The sequence below is a fragment of the Sceloporus occidentalis genome, unplaced genomic scaffold (genome assembly GCF_023333645.1).
Source record: "Sceloporus occidentalis isolate IW3139 unplaced genomic scaffold, rSceOcc1.0.p SCAF_447, whole genome shotgun sequence".
Taxonomy (NCBI): Eukaryota; Metazoa; Chordata; class Lepidosauria; order Squamata; family Phrynosomatidae; genus Sceloporus; species Sceloporus occidentalis.
In genome coordinates this window covers 155,578-177,218 of record NW_028317427.1, presented here as the reverse complement: position 1 = coordinate 177,218, position 21,641 = coordinate 155,578, and positions in this window count along the sequence as shown.

Genomic DNA, 21,641 nt, shown 5'->3' with positions numbered 1-21,641 from the left:
TGCATATTGTACATGCCAGTAAATTAAAAACCCTTTCTTCTTGTGCGTCTGCTTTAATTTTCCACTTCTTTTCACACGGTCTCTTTTTCAGGAGGTCTTCCTTGAACCAACTTTGTGATCGGGGTTTCATGGGGACATGGTTTGGGGATCACGGAATTGTTCTGCTCAGTGCTTTGTTTCCAAAGGGTTAACCATGATATAGACCCTTTGTTAAGCATGGAAGGAGTTGGCACATGTCATAACATTAGTAAAAAAAAGGAGAGAATGTCAGATTTCATAATGTTCCGTTTGAGTATTTTGTAGATTATTTTGTACCATTACATAGTGACCTCTTCTAGATCTTCCCATTATCTGACATGTTCTTCCTTCCCGAGTCTTACTCAGGCTCTTGGTGAGTGTATATGCCATGTTAACCGGGTGTCAGAGCATGTAGTTTGTTCCCTTACTCATGGCAGCATCCCAGCTGCCATCCCCACTGTGGAACTGTGGAGCGCCATGTTATGACATCATATCCCAACATTTCATCACGCTTATTGTATCTTATGGAGGTTGTGCTGGCTTAGCAGATGAGCCAACCGGGGAAAACGGAGATCTTTCTTGTATCCAGGGGTGCAGCGGGAGGCTTGATCACCCAAGAAGACGATCTGCTCCCAGTTTTGTGGCCCTCCAGAACCTATCAGATCTATAGGCAGTGATGTCATAGCAATACTGGAAATGTATCTTTTCGACTAGTCCCAAAAAGCAGGAAAAGTGAGCATTATGCACAGTAATAAACCTTTTATAAGACGATGTTACTCATCGCCGGCCAGACAAGCTATAATAGTGAGCACAGCATTCTTTAGGATTTGTCTTTTGTTTTTTAATATTTGAGGTCACTCTGCACCTGTTGACTTCCTTGGAATATTCCACCCAACTACGTAAAATGAGTTAAATAGAATTCTCTCTCTGCGGCCAGTAATTATCCTGGAAATATATTTTGTTCATACAAACAATCTCTCTCTTTTGTTTATTTTCCACGTTCTTATTCTGGGATTTTGTCCCTCGTGCTTTCCAATTTTTCGACACAGTATTTATAGCTCTCGGATTGTGGGAGGCTATGGCTGCTTATTGGTCACGGGGTTTACACGTAGCAGTCTGCCGGGGTCATAGCTTTTTCATTGATGAAATATTACCCAGATATTGAAATGGGTTGGAAAGGCGATGAGCTCGGCCGCGGTCTCTACAATTCTCAAGAAACCCCTCTCAGACTAGTAAATCACTCCACTGCTTGCTACAGATTTCAAAGCCTTGGGTCATTTTGGGTTATTGTGAATTAAAACCACTGACTTTAATAAAAATGGATGTACCCCAGTATGGTGTAATTAGCTAGCCCTATTGGGGGGGGTCAGGGTCGACCCTTCAAAACGCATAATTCAATTGATGTGATAGAAAGATAGAAGTTGACGGCAGATAAGAACCATTCTTTGGTCTCATCTCAGACTCAGGAGCCATATTAGTGGTTGAAACACGATAAAAAAGACCATATTTCCCTCTACAGCATGTTGATGGTTATTGGATATAAATATTAGTTGGAGGTATGGAGAAAGGGTTAACATTTTTTTTTCTATTATATGAATAGTTATCTGCGTTTCTCTCGTTAATAGATTGTTACACCAAAAGTATTATGCTTTTTTTTTTTTAAAAAAAAAGCACTTTGGTTAAAAGCACAGAGTAAGAGGCAAAATAATACATTCCTTGACATTAATTATACACTACTAAAAATTAAAACAGCCATATTGTTATTAGAACGATATGAACTGAAAGGTACAGGTATAATTAAGTATTTGTTACCTTTTCAAACGTCTACAAAAAAAACAAGCCTATCTATAGGTGCGTGTCATATGGAAAACAATCAGCGCGGTTAATAAAAGTCAATTACATTGTATCATTAGGCTTGGAAGTTGCGTAGCAATGACAATGGTATTGGATCTAGCGAGGCTTGAATAGGCAGTAGGTGGTAGGCAGGGAGCGATAACAATGTAGCAATTTATTATTATTTAACGATTTCAGTATTTAGAGAAATAACGTTATATTTATTTGCCGGTTTCCCTTTACTGTCCAGTGAATTGATTTTGAATAACAGAAGGTTCGGTGGTTCGGTCCGTTCCTCAGTGGGTTACAGAACCGTTACGTATGTTCTGCTACCAGATTAGTTGTTATTTGTATGGAATGAGAAGGAAATATAGACTATATCGTAGAATTTGGATTACTTGACTTGGCTGATTTTTCCGAATTTAGCAATTTGTCCCCGGATTTCCTAAATTTTATTCTTTAAACGTTTTCTGATTCAGGACAGGGTAGAGGCTCGCGCACGGCCCGCTCAGACAATGCAGGCCCACAAAGTATCATATAACCTCCAGCTTGAGCCGGCAGCAGGATTCTTATGGAAATTTTACATGGAATGCAGTCAGTATCAGCCATGTTTTCTGGTCTAAACCGACTAGGCCTAGGTGCTGATCTTGGGGGGGTGTGATCAAGTCCCCTGTTGTGCAGCTGCTCAATGGGCCGGTTACAAAGGGGACCTTTGATCTCCTCAACCATCCCATTTACAACCATCCCATTTCCAATGCTTTAAGAGACATGGTGCACCTTTCAGTCATCGGTGCCAGGATATGACATCATATGCTGGCGCTCCACAATGAAGATGGCCGCTATGACTAGACCGGCGATGACGGAACGGCCCTGGCACTTTAAAGCCAGTCACCGCCTGATGACATAAAAGTGGCCTACGGCTGGCTATGCTCACATATTGTGAAGTCGGGCATATCTAGCCACCGGCCTTATGCTGCCGTATCCAATCTGCCTATAGACTGGCTATAGACCTGCCAATCCAATCCAGTCAGGCCAAGGTAAACACATCACGGACAGGTAGGCCTTTGGTGGGAGGAGATGTCAGTGCTGGACATTAGATAATAAATAATAATATTTAAATAATAATAATAATAATAATTAAATAATGATAAGATAACGAATCCTGATGTGCGTTGGGATCTTCGCACGTTTATGAATTCAGAGCAGGATTATTTTAGACATGTCCATATTGGCATAAAGGTACTTAATATGTTTGTTTAAAATTATTTTTAAAACGTGTATTTAGGATATATATATATTTATTTATCTTTAAAGGGTTGTGTTGTATCTTAAAAAAATCCAAACAACCAGAAACAAGACCATTTTTATAGTTATAAAAAAAATAGAGAGGATGATGAATATTTTCCACATGGGTTTTCATGCCAGGATTTCTTCCATAAATATCTGTGTGGAATTGTGAGATACTGCGCCGTATTAATGTGAAAGATGGGGAAATTCATTCCTGGGAGTGCACTTTTGAGGCTAATTTGTATGAAGTGAGCTCAAGGTTAGAAAGCCCCTTAAATTGTTTTTTTCACACAGTCTGCCAGTTCAGAGGCTTTGGTCCCGGCTACGTAATAACTCACCTGGCTTTTAACATAGAACCTGCCGGCAGGTCGGCCCCGTTCGGACCCCGTCTAGCCGCCCGTTTCTCCTGCTGTAAAGACTCAAACCTTAATCAGTCGTTGGTCTCGTCTTAGATTCAGGAGCCGTATGCCTATCCCATGCGTGTCTAACCCCCCTCACTGTATTACCCTCTACCACTTCTGCTGGGAGGCTGTTCCATGCAGAAGAAATGGGCAGGGGAGAATGGGGACGATCTGCGGTTAAAGTGTGCTGTTTTGTTAAAATTATACAATAAATTGAAATATTTTTATTTATTTTTTATTTATTTTTTCTACCTTGCTACCATGGACTGAATTGTCGGATGGACTAAAATTCTCATTAATGTCATCATCACAGCAACGTGAAATAAAAACCCAAGGCGGGTAATTAGAGAATCATCCTCCCAAAGACGCCACAAGCCTTCGCTCATTTGTGAAATGGGTTTTTAACCCTTTGGGTAAAGGAGGGGTGCATTGTAGACTTTGGAGAGGTAGTTGGAATCTCTCTCTCTCTTTTTTTTTTCCCCCCTCCCCGTCACAGTCACTACATATGCTTCGGTAATGAGCTCATGATCAGCTGAATCTAATCTCTAGCAGAGCGATTGATTTTAGTGTTAATGAATACAATACTTTTGAGATTAAAAAAGTTCCTGGTTATGAGAGCGCGGGATTTTGCTGTGAGTCGCTGTATGGGATTGCGTTGCCTTTGATGATAGATCTTGTGTGTTGTAATTAACGACATACGACACAAGATAAAGGGGCCGAATCTGTGTATTGATTTTATATTGCGTCGTAGCGCATGCACACCGCCGTCCCTATCCCCCCCAGTGTAAAAGTCTCTTATATCTGTCTTTAGTTCGATTCTTTCTGTGTTACCGTCATATCGGAAACATTCCGTACAGGTTGGCTGGGGCAGAACACCAGGGCCGATGGGGGCAGTTGGCCAGTTGGATCCAAGTCTCAAAGCTGCCGAGTCCTGACCAAATCAGGACATTTGGCAACTATCTATTTTTTAAAAGCATCACTAGATTTAATTTCTTGCTCCGTGATGTATGGGTTAGGACTCGTGAGCCCGATTGGGACACTTTTGCTGTAAAGAGTGTGACTTTGTGACCTATCGAGAGCTATTTGCATAAACGTATAGGAAATTTAGAAGAATGATCTAAATTGAGTTTTTTTGTGTGGCATTTATACATTTTTGAAGACTAATAGGCACACATACATTATTACATACATTATTAACCCCTTGCTGTCCAGAGGCGGTTACAGTCCATCCCGAAGTCACACTCCCCCCCAAAACAACCTCTACTCATTAAACCCTATAACCTTTAAAATCTCGAAACACTGTTACAGTAATATCTTACCTGCCTCGCATTCTTAACATCTCCGTGTATATCCACATATCACAGCGGCTTTATGGATGTGTGCCGTAGAGTTGCCCTTCAAAGAAAAAAAAAAAAAAAAAAGACATATTTTTTTTTTCTTCTTCTTCTTCCATTCTGTTCCATAAAGAATATTATTTTTCTGCCAGCCAATTTTCTCTGTTAGTCACTAATTGGCTACATAAATCTCCAGTGCTGAGAATGAGGAATGTTTCTGTGTCATAGAGTGTAATCTTCACCCTTATTTACCAATTCATTAAGATTCATTGATGCAGGATCGGTGAGAGGAAATGACAACATAAATCAGAACTCTAACATAATGACCCTAATCACTTGGGAATTGCTGGAAATGTCACAATGAACTATGTCCTTGTATTAGAGCCACCGTACATTGTCATTCTGCTTCTTTATGAGCGGGACGCATCCCACTGACACAGACTGTATTTAACAAAAAAAGAGTTGTTAAAATCCCGGTTCCATTAAACCTATGAAATCCGTACAAGGTCCTGGAGTATTTACCCTGTGCCCTTTCCCTTCATTGGAATGGAGCTGCGGTTTAATATACATTTAAAGCACACCTGAATAAAAACACCCCCTCCGCGAAGAAAAAAATCACCCTGATTTACGGCTCTGAGAGTCCCCGGTTAACCTGGCCGTTCCATGCGCCCCTTCCCTCGCCGGTACCTGCACACAGTTCCACAAATCACTCCTTGTTCTCTTTTTGTGGATAGAAAATTGTAATTTTATTTCGTTATTACGTGTTTTTATAAAAAGCCAGTGGATTTCACATGAGTGAGACCCCCCCCCCCCCCTCCGAATATTAAGCCTATGGAAGTATCTTGGTCTTATGCGCTATGGACCATAAAGGGAATTTATCGAAGTCATTGTATAAAAGTAAACACTTGTTTAATGTGTTTAAAATCAGGCTTAAATATATTAATAATATTAGTGCAAGGACAGCTATACATTAAAGTTAAGTAGAATTTCATTATATCTAATAAAAAAATTGCTCCATCAGAAAGTTTGCTTGCCTTATGTGACAACAGTCAGAGATACGAGGTAGATATGTAGGTGACTGTTCAGCAGAGCTTACAATCTTAATGACAGCAATTTATGTGTATTAAAGATTAAATGCTTTAGGGATCGATAACTTCTGCAGCTAAAGGTTTCTGGACATAGAGAAAGGTCTGTATCCATAGCGGACTACGTTCCTCAAATGGTTGGGACGTTGCCGGCTATACCATGAAGAACCCTGTCTCTTTAGGCGTTCTGCCACGTTTGCGCATGTAATGCCCCGATACCAAGACACAGACATTACTTATGTATGAATGTCAGGGACATATGTGTCATATGAGGAGAGCGTGATCTGGGATTTCTGAAATGATGGAACAGACGTAACCATCATAACCACAAGTTATGTTACTTGTGTTCTAGTAGTGAAACAATGCAGTCATCCGAGTACCGTGGATGCGGTTTGTGATTGATCTAGGCTGTAGAATATGGTAAATTGAAAATGCCCAACAAGGAGAACATCTGAGATGTTGTAGTTTCCATACCCCCTTTGATATGTTTTTTTTGCCAAGTAGATAACAAGTTCTGATTACTATTTCTCAAACGTATGTTCCATTTAGGTGGTTCTGTGCTATCGGACTATTGTTTCATTTATAGCTGATGTTTTATGAGGTCTCCCTTATCATAGAAGTTCTTGGACAACCAGTTTCACTTTGTCTGGAGGGATGATAAATGAATCTACGGTATAATAATCATTGGTGTCTGATAGGAGACGGCTGAGATATCAGTGCGTCAGAAAGGCCAGGTCTCATGCCATGCTCTCGTGTCAGGTACCACATTGCTACCAGGAATGCCATGGACCAAATTCATGTCCTGTATCCTGTATTTACTTTACTAAATGGACCCTATAAGTAGATTTCTGATGGCAGCTCAAGGTCATTATTATGTACAAATAAACATTCACCCCACATTCATAAAAATCAAGAAAAACAAGTTAGTATTTTCAACCCTGGTGGGGTTTCTCACAAAGCAAAGCCAGAGGTGAGACAGACGCTCACGGTGTTAAATGACTAAGTTACCATTTAAAATAACTTTAAGGTGGCATGACCTTTAGCTAATCTCTCTTAGAGATCTCCCCAAAACACAAGAAGAAGATATTGATCTCGTAACTCTATAAGCGTGGCCTCTCTTCCTCGCTCCTCCTTGGAGATGAAGCTAGCGACACTTTATTATATATATATATATATATATATATCCCTTTTGCTACTTTTTGTAACATTTTATATATTGTGCATGATGGTAACCATTTTTTATTTATCAAAAAAATCTTTAATCTGGGTACAAGGCTGAGTAAGACCTGTTGCGGAACACGACAAGTTTACTTAATCTTGACAGTTTTGGGTGTAATCTTACTCTGCTTGTGACAAGTCAGACTCAAAGATTTATAACTCCTTAATCAAATGTCTGGAAGACGCAGAAAATGTTATCATCAAACTTCCTTTCTCATGACTTACTGAGAGCGCAATAGACCGTTAGATAAGTACAAACAGAATCCAGGCTTCGCAATAATTCTGAATTGACTAGCAGTTTTGGAAAAAGCATTTTCCATTATACCGAGTATTACCGAATCCTCCATTTTTTTGCATCATCTTTAAAGAAATTTCTGGAACATTGTAATATCTGCTTGGCAATGTATTATCCATTTAGATAATGTCGATGTGGACTAGCTGAATAGCCCGTTAACCTGGGTGAATCCTATTCTCTGCTCCGCATATTGGATCAAAATTTGAGATACTGTATCCATGGAAATCCATGAAATATATATTAACCACCATTTCTACCTGTAATCCTCCTTAAAGAAGTTTTAAACTTTTCATAATAAATTTAGTTCAATTTCCAGATCTGCTTCAGAAAAGTAGGGAAAAAAAAATATAATTAGTTTTATTATTATTATTTTTTATTTTTAGGTGCCCAAATCTTAATAGAGAGCAGTCGCCATGGAACCCAAAAGGGATATTCTTACTGATTTCTCAATATTAATGGCTGGAAATGCATTTAATTCTAATTTTATTAGAATGGTGGTATCAGATCCATGCAAACCTCCGCTTAACTGACTGTTCACCTAGTGCCCTCTGAAATATATTAACCTTGTACGTCGGAGGTGACTTACATTGAAGGTTTTTCCTTCGAGCAGCAAATCTTTCAGCTGAACAAAGACAAAGAAAGGACTTTCTTTTGGAACCTTGACAAGTAGAGATAGTTAAAGGTGCAGGGTCTTGTGTGACCCCCTCCTATCGTCCAGCCATTAATGGTTAACATCTCTGGCCTCGGGACAGCTGCATTGAATAAATGTCTGCCTTGAAGGGGGACCTTGTGGACACCATGGGTGGGCTTCTTGTGGGTTTCTCATTTTTTATGCCTTTTGTAGTCCCTAACTTCAAACATCACTTCTTAGAAGGCAAGGCGGTGAAATTTATTAGGTGTCCAAGCTGCATTTTTATTAAGACGTCTTAGCACTTAAGCTGTGCTCGGAGCAAGTGTCCAAATTAGCCTTGACTTTCTGGTAGGGAGTAGAAGAGTGTCTTGTAATGGCTACAGAGGGACTGCTTTCAACAGCAAAGGGATGACCTGTGTAATTCTTTGCATGTGTGTGTGTATGTGTGTGAGTGTGTGCATATGTGTCGTCTACGTGTGTCTTTCATTCCAGACTAAATCTGAGCTGGTAATTGGTATATGTTGTGTGAATTGGTTTATTAGACTGGGGGTTTCAGAGGAAACATATTGTATGTATGGGGTTCGGTTTGCTACCTTTTTTTCATACATTTATGTATAAAAATGTTACATTTCAGAACTAAAAAGTAAAAACGTTGAAAGATACATAGATGCCAAGAGGATGTGTGTTAGGATCATTTGTTGCCACTAGGGTGGGAATTGCTTTTTTACGTTTGGTTTTGGTCTTCTTCTATATTAAAGAGGGTTATAGATTAATGAAATAGCCTCTCAGTAGAAGTGGTAGAGAGCGGCTCCTAAATCTAAGACAAGGCCAGTTTGAGTCTTTACAGCAGGCAAATGAGCAGATTAGACGGGGGGGCAATGGGGCCGATCTGCCGGCAGAGTCTATGTTTCTATGCAAAAAAATATAAAAAATTGCTATTTCCGTTGACTATCCTTGTTTCCGACGGTGCTACAAACCAAAGAAAATGCTTCTTTTTTTTTTGTTTGTTTTCAAAATATTGGGGTCTAGGATGCCGTCTAAGATTCCGGTTAACCATGAAGGGGAATGAAAATGGTTTTGGGGGATTTTTCTTTGTACAATTCTTGGCAGGAGTTAAGGGGTTAAAAGAGAGAGAAAGAGGCAAATCTTAATGATTGATGAAGTGTACTCCAGCCTAACTTTGTTTAAACATATCTCTCCCACGTGATTGCATTAAGGCTCCTTTTTTCGTCTGTTTGTTGCTAAACTTTTATTGTAGTGTTAATCTCCGTAATCTGTATGTATTTAGATTATTAAAGTCCTAAAGGCAGCGATTAAAGAAAACCGTTGCGGTGAGCCACAGATCCTAGAGGAACGTTTACATTTTACTTTCCGAGGAACACATTTTCAGGTTTTTAATACCTCGGCATCCTGGCCATTGTTGCGATGAAGATACAGCCGCGTATGAAATCCTACGTTCTGAGAAGCGTTTTTCCGTGATGCTGGCAGCGTTACAGCAGCGTCTTAAAGGAAAGTGAGCGCTTGGCTTTGATTAATAGCCAAGACCGAGACAAGAACCGGGTCACAGAGCCACTCCGTTACGGAATCGGGGTTGGACTAGTCAAAGCATCCATTTATTTAGCCAATAACGCCGCCGAGTGATCACCTCGTAGTCGCGCTTTGCCGTAGACCAACCTTATGTTATTATGTCCTGGCAAACAATCAGATTATATATTGATCTAGCAGAATTTCTGGAGTCTACGAGAGCATGCGCTGATCCAGGAGAACGCGGCTTCATCTAACGTGCAGTAATCTGTGACACGGACACCATGGTCTAGAACACGCATGGCTCCAGTAAAGTGTGTATTGTTCTTGCTAAATAAACACTTATTTAGCAGCGCATGTGTTCCGCACACATGCTGTATAATACACATGCAAGATATATATCCTGGCATATCTAATCCCATTGTGATCCATTAGAAGCTAGGTCTGGGGGTCCGAAGCTGCTTGGGGTCTCGAGATAAGCTGCAGGAAACGTCTTTTAACTCTTCGACACTCAAACCGGTTGCAGTTACCTTAACTTATTCCGGAAGGTGAATAGTTTGAGATTTAGGTGCAGACATGGAGGGGACTTCCCCAGGTTAACGACAGGTTGGACAACGATTCTCAGACATTATTCACATCATGTAACACTGAGACGGCCTTCGCTCGACACCAAGAACGTCTGGTTCCGCCAGTAATGAGCTTCTTTGGTGGAAGTAGGCGTTGGTGCTTGGTCACCAGGTTTTGAACTTGAGTTGCTTTGTGAAATCATTTAAAAAATTCTTAAATCTACCTTTATTTTGTAACTTCTTTTAAAACTCGGTGTTTCTCTGTGGTTTGGTGTCCTAATAAAGTTCAGCCACATCAGTCTATGGTCAAAAAGAGTTCACTTTTTTTGCTCTTACGTGAGGTCCTGTCTGAGTAATTTTCAAGAAAGCCTGTGGTTTATTAACCTATTTCTAACTTCCCAAAAGTACTCATCAGGCAAAAAAGAATTTTTTTTTTTTTCCACCCTCTCCTCCTCCCGTCACGTTACCTCCTGTTCTCCTACAACCAGCGAAAAGAATAAAACCAAATAAATAAATAAAGCGGTGCTGTTTTTCTTGGGACAATTAAATAAATATATAAGTTAAACAAACGCAACGTTCTGCAGCGTTTCCCCCTTTTCGTGGCGCACAACATGGAATTTCACAGGCCGGGCCGATGTTTGTTGACTTAAAAAATCAGAGGGCATTAATGTCATCTCGGGGCAGAATAGTTCCGTTGCCTTTGAGTTCCGCAAATTACTAATCTCACTGATCTCTTAAAGTGCAATCAATTTTTTTTTTAAATTTCATTATTTTTAAATATTTTTGCTCCTCTGTTGTTCAGATCCAGGTTATTATTTGTCTACTTTATGGACGGCCAAATGGCATACGTTGACTGTATAAAGCAATATAATTATTATTTTTTATTTATATAAAATAGATATATTTAAGGGGTATGACAAAAGTGGAATTGACAGACTCGGACGAGCCGATATATTAGGCGGAGTGTGTTTGAAAAGGGAAAAAAACCTGAAACATTTAATTTTTCTTCGAGTCCTAAGAAATTAGTATATTCAGAAGTAACCATCGATCTCGGGGGAATAAGGATTAGAAGAACCTCGAAGGAACACCGAGCCGCGGAAGTTAGGTTTGCTAGAAGGTTTTGGACCTTGGACCTGGTATTTCTGCTGATACGCTGCTCTATTCACATTGGAAGGATTCCAGCGTTCCTTAAAGATGTTTTCTTAGAAGTCAAGTCCAGGCTGCAAAGTAGGGAATAAAAGATCCCATGAGGTCTGGACATCCTAAAAATACCTTATATACAAAGTAACCAACACACCGCCGTAGGATTCTATGCGCGGCCAAACATTCTGCTAGTGGCCAGACCAGAGCGTAGCATAAACTCCGACTGTTATTTGGCTACAACTCATAGCGGCTGAGCATATTGAGAGTAGAACGCCTACCTTGCCGTGGCCTGTGCCTTGCAGGTCTTTATTCACATTCATTAAAGCAGTCGTCTTGTCTGCAAACGTCTACCACGCTTGCTGACACATTTTTAACGCCAATATTTTTTCTCCTTGGTTTATACCTTCTGCCGCAGAAACATTCACATCCCGTAAACAGCTTGTCTGGTACTAATGTTTAGTACCGCATCACTTTGTCACAGTAAAATGTGAGTGCCTGTCTATTAAATCTTTAAAACGATCATTTTTATGTCTCCCTCTCTTCAAAAGCCTTTGTAAGAAAGGGTTGCAGATTATTTATATATATATATATATATATATATATATATATATATATATATATATATATACATACACACACACACATATATACATACACTACCATTCAGAAGTTTGGGGTCACTTAGAAATGTCCTTGTTTTCAAAAGAAATGCAAATTGTAAATGACTATTGTAGCTGGAAACGGCTGATTTTTAATGGAATCTCTTAATAGGCATACAGACGCCCTTTATCACTCCCATCACTCCTGTGTTCCAATGGCCCTTTATCACTCCCATCACTCCTGTGTTCCAATGGCCCTTTATCACTCCCATCACTCCTGTGTTCCAATGGCCCTTTATCCCTCCCATCACTCCTGGGTTCCAATGGCCCTTTATCCCTCCCATCACTCCTGGGTTCCAATGGCCCTTTATCCAAACCTATATATATATATATATATATATATATATATACGCAAGAGTCTTCTTTAATCTGTGGTGTTTGACTGGTTTCTTGCGAATGTTATTAGTGCTGGAAGACAGCTGGGAGACGAGTATCCTTTTACTTATATGTACAAAACAATTACACGTAAACCTTTGGTCCCATCTGGGTAATGCACATTTTTTATAGTTTACCCTTTCGATACAAATGAAAAGAAAAAAGATGGAAAAAAAGAACAAATGGAATATCACAGGATTACAGACGTTAAAAATATAGACTTTGGGAAGTTCCTGCATTCCGTATGACATCAGCCTGGAGATTCTAGAAGAGGAAGATGGGGTTGATCCAAGACAGTGACGTAATGTTACCGGTGTCTTATATGTGCTACTTTCTGGAACCTTTTATTTGTTTTTTATGCTGTTTCACAACTGGCCACCAGATTCACCAAGTAGAGTTGACAGGCTGCCCGCGGCCACCACACACCGGCCAGCAGCCATACGATCATTTGCGGTTTAGCCCAGCCTGATGAAATACCGGCTGCTTTGTAGCCCTAATGACAGAAGCCATTTCTGTTTTAGCCGCAGGCCCACAGGATATTGAGTCCAACAATGGCGTTAGGCAACATTAACACCCTGACTGTGTCCTTATTGTGTTCCTTGTGGGCAAATACATGTTGACCAGATTGTGTGCATTAAGGACTTGTTGGCGTTGACATTGGTAGCCCAATCGTTTGGGACATTAAATTACTGATGTCCTGCTTCTTCAGGAACTTTAATGTCGTTGTCCTGCTGCGCTTCTGGGGTGGCCACGACCTTTTGAAATGAAAAAGCTCAGAAAACATGAAGACGGATTAATGGTTCCAGTAGCTTGCAGTACGAGTTCGGCATGTTTGTTGTACTCGTGTTGTGTGTTGTAGGAGCGGTCTGAAGTTTCGGACAGACAATAGATTTTTGTTTGTGTACGTGGAAGAGAAAGGCGTGGTTCTTACGAGGAACATTTTGACAAGAGGGGACGTGTTTTATTTATGTGTGTTTACTGTACAGGGTTTTGTATTGCAAACAAAGCATAAAACTATGAAGGAGTTGAAAGGAGATATTAAAGAAAAGGGCTGTAGTAATTTTATTGGATTAGCTACCTGAGCCCGGGGTGTATGAGTCTATGGGATGAGGGCGAATTTTGGCACCGGGAATGGTGAGAAACTCCTACCCAGTACTGTATAACTCAATGTATTAGTGCGTTTCATCAAATATTGTTGTTTTGTAACAACTAAGATTATTATTATGTTTTAATAACAATAATGGTTTTCAGAGCCAAGCCTGGTGTCCTCTTTACTCCCAAGTTAAAGCTGGAATATAATAATAAAGTTTTTCATTCTTTTGTATTCTCCTTGCAAGTAGTTTCTATTGTTCGATTGTCCACCAGAATGTCTCCTTTTACTTTTTTTAATAAATCTCTCGGGGGTTTCACTGCATTACAGGGTGGTACCTGTAAGAGACCACAAACCATAGCTTATAGTAGGGGCCACAGAGTGGTTCAGGCGTCTTTAGGTGCCTTCCGACTTGATAAACATACCTTTCCTGTCTATAGGCGGTGAATGTGAATAAAACTGGACCTCACCCCCACCTTGATACCCAGCGACTTGGCATAGCCCCTTCCCAGTAAATCTTGAATATGGAATTTGTATTCCCGGGCTAAAAGATTATCGGTTTTTAAGAGAACAGGTAAATATTCTAATTATTACAGGATTCTAGAACATCCTCACAATATAGTCACCTGTACTATCTGTAACACTGTCCTTTTAAACCTGAAAACCTCAACCAAATCAAGAAAAGACTAAATTGTCTCGTGTTTTCTTACTTTATTCCGATATTTCAACTTGCAAGAACCTTTTATCGCAATTAGTCTTTTCAGCGGGCCTGGGGGAATCATTTTCTCTGCGCGCACCTTACATCCTGCAGCTTATTAAAACAGGAAGTAACCTAAAAAAGTGTCCCCCGTAGGTACGGAACCCTGTTTTGATATTCTCACCTTTAGGAAGATTCCAAAGTGTTATGTGTGGGAAGAATCTTAACCACCTCTTCCTTTTAAATGATTAAGTAGCAAATAGTTAACTGGATTTACCGATGATAAGTAACTTCAAGTTGGTAACTGCAAATTAATGTTTAGAAGCAAACATGGGCATTGAGGACCTTCTGGTCTTCAAAACTGGTTTAATTTCATGGTGGTCAGCAGCTGATGCTTGTAATTTACAACCTTCCCCGAGTCTCTGAATGTCAGAAGAATGAGTGTTTGTTTGTGTTAAGTTCTTCCCAGCTGTTTACTCTGTAAAATATTTGCCTCCGACCTTGCCTTTTACCGAGCTTGGCCCCTCTCTCCTCCCAACTCTGTTTACAATAGTCCTGCCCTGAGTGTCACTTAGATGTAGATTATTCCACCTGGTTAATGTTAAATTGATCTTGCAAGAGAATGTGTTTGTTCATAAACACAAAAGCTGGACCTTCTTGTTTACAGTACCCATAGCAGCAATCACTTATTAAACAAATATTGCTTTGTTTGTCGGGGCGTCAGCTACATTTTATCCGGAAAGGTCTGGAAGAAACTTCAACGTTTGAATTTTTTTTTTTTTTTTGATAAAGCAGAAAGGGGGATATTGTCCTAGGAATGCGGTTAAAATATATTCAGTTTGTTTTTCTTATCTTTTTACTTGAATGAAGGGGCTGGAAAGATATCCAAGTGCCTTGTGTTTTATTTCTTCTTGTTCCTTTTTTTCTTTCTAGAATATACTTTTACCTTTCGCAATATATAAAAATGTCTGGCAACCTAGAAAAACAAAACATTTAAGCCTTTTTTTATACATAAAAGGAAATATAATATGTAAGTTAGCTGGATTAATGAATAGTGCTATGGAAATTGTTTGTTACTGTTTTTCTTTTTTTCGTGTTGACGCGTTGTTTCTATTTGAGCAGAAGAATTGCTTTATAGCTGCTGTAAATTATGACGGTTGTCGCAGGCTTGTGTACCATGGGATGTGCCAAAGGCATTGCAAGATAATTGTTTGTTTGTATTAATTGTGAAATCTACGTAAAGCCAACCAACACATCAAAAGATGAATCACGTATGTTTAAGCCTAACCTTCATTTTTGGGGAATCGGGGCCACCCGTCATCCATTGGGTGCTCACGATAATCAAAGACGTGCAAAGGAAGGAGATGTGTCCTGGGGGGAAATGTATATGCATGTATAAGACGGGGACCCAAAGTACTGGCTTTCGTTCCTAAGATATATGAGGATGATGATGTCACCCGTATCTGTCCACAATATATTGACGACACCACCTCGCCATGTCATAGAAAGCTGAGTCTCCATCTCTTTTATCCAGTTCAGGCGCTGGCGACCTGGAGCTACCGGTAGTCTCCATGATTAGGAAACTGGCCCAAGCTGCCAAAGCTCTGAAGATGAGCCTCGTTGCCATGTCAGAGGGAGCAGAATGAAACTATTTTCCAACAAAAGCCGTCACCTTGTATTAAAGTTATTATAATGATTTGCTTGTGTGTCTTCACACGGTGATTGGCAGGATACATAAGACCTCTGAATGGTTATTATGTATCATTCTATCGTGTAAATAAGATGTGGTAACCCCTTGAGATGCCTTCTCCGCTGCTCTGGCACTCAGGGGGTTATAGAAGCTCTTTGGACCTGGAACTACTGTTTCCATCGTGCCGTGTTTATGGTTTGTACCTGGAAGAATTTAGCCGCTTATTACGCAGGAAGGACAGAGTTTCCTTGCGAAGGTCACTTGTTGTATTTTATGCAATGTTGTGTAAAGCGCGTGAATCTGTAAACTAAGCCCAAAACAGTTGTTTAGTCAGGAGAGAGTGATTTATTTTATTTATGTCTAAATAACAACTACAAGGCGCTGCCGGAAATCATTTCCAAATGTGCAAAGCTGTGGTACAGAAGGGGTTGGCCGATGCGATGCTGAGGGTGCTGAGAGTGGATGGTTATTGCAAGGTTGGGTATAGCTTGGTTGCCGAGATGTTTAATGTGTTTTGGAACTATCCTGTGCACGACTCCATATCACAGATGGCAGATGACCCCACGTGCCTACAGATTCTACATAGGTCCACGTCCAGCCACGCATGGCTTTGTTGGCCTAAGAATCTACATTGGCTGTTGTTGTCCATGTCCCAACCACATGTTGACTTTTCTCCAACCCACAAGCCTTTAATTAAGTTTCAGGAGGGTCAGTCACAGTCATTTTGTTATTGCCTATGGGCGCCCGGGATGTAAATCGAACCACGAACCCTAAAGACTCAAAGTTAATCCCTCAAGTCCCTACTTATAGGAGCCCAACGTGTCTTGAAGACGATTCCTCTGAAATCCTGCTAGTTTTTGGCAATAGAGGTGGCTGTTAGAGCCCAAGACTTGCATGTTAGCAACTCCAAGTAACAGCGACCCAGTACTCAGACGCTCTGACCTTCTGACCCGATCTGTACCCGTGCCATCATTATAACATTAGAACACTTTCTAAAACATAGAAACGAGAGATACAAATACAGTCTGATAAATGTCAGCCGTATAATTAAGGACAGATGTAACAATTGCAGGAAGGGTGGGCAGTGTCGCTTCCACGCTTACAATCAGTGCGGTTTCTCTACATCTGCAGCGAGTGAAGTCTTTGTAAAACAGAAGCGGACCCTGAATATTTTCAGTAGAACATCAGCTCTTTATTTATTCTGGATTCTTCAGGTTCCCCCCCCCCCCCCCCCGATTGTCTAACGAGGCAGAGTCAAAAGTGCGTTATCTGCCCAGTAAAGAAATCAGAAACATGTCTGCTACAAAAGATCTGCAGCGCGTCTGAAAAAGAGCAGTAAATTCTGTTTTTAATTAAGTTAGACTTTCAGATCTGCAGAAAATGATTGGTTACATGAACCACTCGCAATAAGGGTGAAGGATCATATCTGCTACATAAAGGAACTGGCATAGTTTAATACAGCACCTGTGTTCAAGCATTTGCAATATTGAGCAAAAACACTGCCTCTCATGGCTGAAAGAAGAAGCATACAAGACATAAAGAGGAAGTTTTATAGAAAAATATTTTTCTCCTTGAACATAACCCCTGGCGCTATATACAGTAATAATAATAACCCCTAGCGCTATATACAGTAATAATAACCCCCCAGCGCTGTAATCAGTAATGGCAGTCAGTGACAAAAACCGAGGGAACCTCGCTTCCTGGAGGCCGTAGTTATTGTCAGTCATGTGATATTTTGGGTGACTTTCCCGGCTCAAACACCACACTGAGCTGATGCTTTATGGCAATGGTAATGAAGTCCATTTCTCCATAGACGTCATTAGTCAGAGTGTCTGGCTGGGTGATTAAGACTGAGCCATTCTAGTTTTCCCCACAGGCAGTATGATAAGTAGTCGAGTAGCGAGAACTCATACAAACGGCTAATATGCATCAGCCCAAAGGCATTATATTAATATATGTATTTCTAATTTGATACTAGTTAGACCCTATAGATAGTAGATTAAGCAGTTGCCTGGTGTGCCTCCCCATGAAATATGGTAGTCGCGAGTTGTCCCAAGTAATATCTCTAAAGGCTGGATTTGTGTGCTTTTTTGGCATCATTCATGTGCCGAATAGATGGAACCAAAGTGATGTCTTCTACCTCCACCCCTACTTCCAACCTCCCCGACACATTGATATCAGTCGGCTAGCAGTGTGGTCAGAGCTGTTTCTCCCTGAAACACAAGAAGAAGCTTTTATTCGGCTATAAAATATATAAAATATCATGATCGTAAAAATAACAAAAAGTTAAATTGCTTTAAATACCCTTTTCAGTTTAGCGGTTAATGTTTTCTAATCATATTAAAAACAATGCTTTAAATGGTGTCGAAGTTCTGTTATCAGGTGTTTACTTTTTGAAAGAGGCGTTAATGAGTTTAGCTATTCTTTAACTGGGCTTATCTCACATTTGTATGGATTTTTCAGGTTTTGTTAAGCTGTTAGCGTAATAGTTATATATCTGCTGTTTCTAAACTTTAAACGCAAACCATTTTAAAAGAAACAATGTTTTTAAAAAAATACAATATTTGGACAATTCACCAAAACTGTGAACATTGTCTACTGAAAGTCAAGAAACTTAGACAAAACGCTAGCATTTCTGTCATTTTTACTTTCTTTGTTGGTCAAAAAGCAACGCAGAAACGTTTAAGAATCCATTTTCAGTGTATGTGGCAATGGCCTATCAGCGCCTGATTTGGTATCATGTGACAATTAAGCATTCCCAGCAAAAATCATAAACAAGGCAACATTTTGCATAGGGAGGTTATTATATCTGAGAAAAGTTTGAGTATTTGGAAAGAATGTTTCTAATGTTGCATTTAGTTGAGCACGTGGAACAACACCCATGAAAGACGAGCACATGTTGCTCTGAAAGGACGATATACATACATGTAAGGCGTGTTTGTAATAGAGAAGAAAGCAGGGAGACGTCTGGCTGATTCATATTATGGAAGGAGGAAAAAAGCCTTGTGATCAGACTGACAATCGTGAGTATTAGTGATTCTTTGGCTAAAAGCCAGTAAGTTTTTTTTTCTTTTCTTTTTTTTTTTTTGTTCTCCTTGCATCTGCAGGGCTTTCTAAATGGTCTCAGCGTCTGTTACATTACAACGTATCCCTGAAAGGAGAGAAAGGAGCACACGTCTGATTTAAACAGGCGCTCTTATAAACCCGACAGATCAGAAGCATGCCCCATTCACCCGTATAATACAGTGTGACTTCACTAAAGGGTTATGGAGTTCGCCGTGCGGTGGGTGGGACGCCGTATTACTTCTCCCTCGCCGCTTTACAACATGTTCGGCTCTGCAACGGAGGATACAATTAACACGAGCTTTGATGTCATTAGGCTGCAAGGGGATATATCATAGGAAGCGCGTGAACGTATTTATGTTAATTACGGGTGACTTTTAGTTGCTGCCGTGTCACAGCTAAACACCTAGAAAAGTGATCCTTCTTTTTTTCTGTGGGTTCCGTCAAATCTTTTAATATTTTATATTTTTTGTACGGCTACCACGCGGCTCCTAGATTATACCGAACAATCCCAACCCCGTTGAGCTTCTCCTACAATAAGGGCAAAACTGTCTCTTGATATTAAGCCAGAACCAACTGCCCCCTCCGCACCACCATCTTTCTCCGCGCATTGATGATGCCATATCCCAGCGCTCTCTTTTTTAAGGACGCGTGGTGCCAGACGAAATAAACTATGGACTCACCGCATGTTAATGGAACGGTTGGAAGATCTGTGATCTCCCTTTCATCCATCTCATTGCAGAGGGGGTCTGATTACTCATGTGGCAGAGGGACTGCAGCACTGTGGACCTGGTGGCCTAGACCAAAATACGCTACTTACATCCTATGTATTATTGAGGGCCAACTCATACCTTTGTGCAGGAGACACTGGGGTTTACCTCCTAATAAAGCAGGGTGTAAACAGGCAGTTTAAATGTTCTACTGGCCTAAAAACTTCATCATTTAGTAAATAGACACCAATGTGTATTATTAGTATGTGGAACTTAGCAAAGGATCTTATTAGGCAGCACCTCAGTGCTGCAGCTCAGTGAGAGAAGGGAAGGGGGCGTGTCCTCTGGAGACAAAATGTCTCTGCACCTAAATTCATTCTATATATATTTAAATTATTTATTTCTACAAAAACTTTCTATAAAACAAATCTGCTTCAATTTGTCAAAGTGTTAAATATGTAAAAATCTATTCCTTATGATTGATTATACTTATTTAGCGTTTTGGACTTTGGGGGCAAATGTAGACAAACACACAGTAATATAAACTTGATAGCATGTTAATCAGTTAATATGCATAATTTAGTTCTTTACAAGGCTATCTTTTTGATATTTATGATGGATAGTGCTCAGTTTTTTTTTCCCTTTGTGGTAAGTCCCTTAAATTATACCAAAAGAAAATTAATGAGAAGGTAGATTTATTACTTTCATTTGTTTGTCAATTCAGAAATTAATTGGGTGTTAATTTTAGCGTTCCCTCATCAGCCGCGTGTCTACTGCTTGGCATTCATTGAATCCTACCTCTCATTTAGTGCGGGTCAGTAGCCTTGCGTGCACTAAATAGCCCCAAGGCTCTATCCCTTGATTACTTTTTGAACTGCCATGCATTCGAAAATGTACGCCTTTCTGTTATAATTATGGAAATTCACAACAGGAAAATAATATCACAATCAACACACGTTCCCATTTACACCTTATCCCCTTTTATTTAGCTAAGCTTAATTTTTTATTGTGGGTTATCTGTCTGTCTATCTTTCTATCTATCTATCTATCTATCTATCTGTCTATCTATATCTATATGTCTGTCTGTCTACCTTGAATTTTATTGTTTCTTATTTTAGTACATTTTAGAAGTGATAAATAAGAGATTCATAGAAATATAGAATTTTCCCGTTTCTCCTGCTGTAAAGACTCAAACCCCCTGAATCTAAGACGAGACCAACGACTGAGGTTGGAGTCTTTACAGCAGGAGAAATGGGCGACTAGACGGGGGCCAAATGGGGCCGATCTGCCAGCAGATTCTATGTTTCTGTGTAGAGGAACATAAATGTTGTAACAATAATGCAATCTGTAATGCTGAAACGCGCTTCCCCGCATTGCTGGCCGCTTGTGGCTCGCTTTCCTGCACTAAATACATTGTCTTACAGCAGCTATTATAATATACAGGTGGGAGAACGAACGAGTAAAATGTGATTTCCTCCCTTTTATCCATAAAACAGATGCCTGACACACGTTTCGCTGACAATGCTGAGCTTCGCCGGGGAAAAACAGCCTGCCGGTCAGCCCCAATTTTAAATAGTGTCCGCCAAACTCCTGTTGGCTACAAATTGTCAAATGTATCCACTGGGGTTTTAAGAGTTCATATTATTCACCAGCATATTTAGCATTAACATAATGTTTTACAAACATAGATCGGCCCTATTCGGCCCCATCTAGTCGTCCGTTTTTCCTGCTGTGAAGACTCAAGCAGTCGTTGGTCTCATCTTACATTCAGAAGACATATGCCTATCCCATGCGTTAGCCTCTACCACTTCTGCTGGGAGACCGTTCTACTTCTCTACCACCCTCTTAGTTTTGTTATGCACGTACATATGAAAAATACTCTTGTATGTTGCTGAAATGCTCAAAAGTATCATTAATCACGTTTGGCGTTTTGTTTAGCGAGTTATTTAACAAATGCCTCTTTTGTATTATGTTTGCCCCAATGATCCTTTTAACCCTTTAGTACTCTTCTTATCTTCTGTA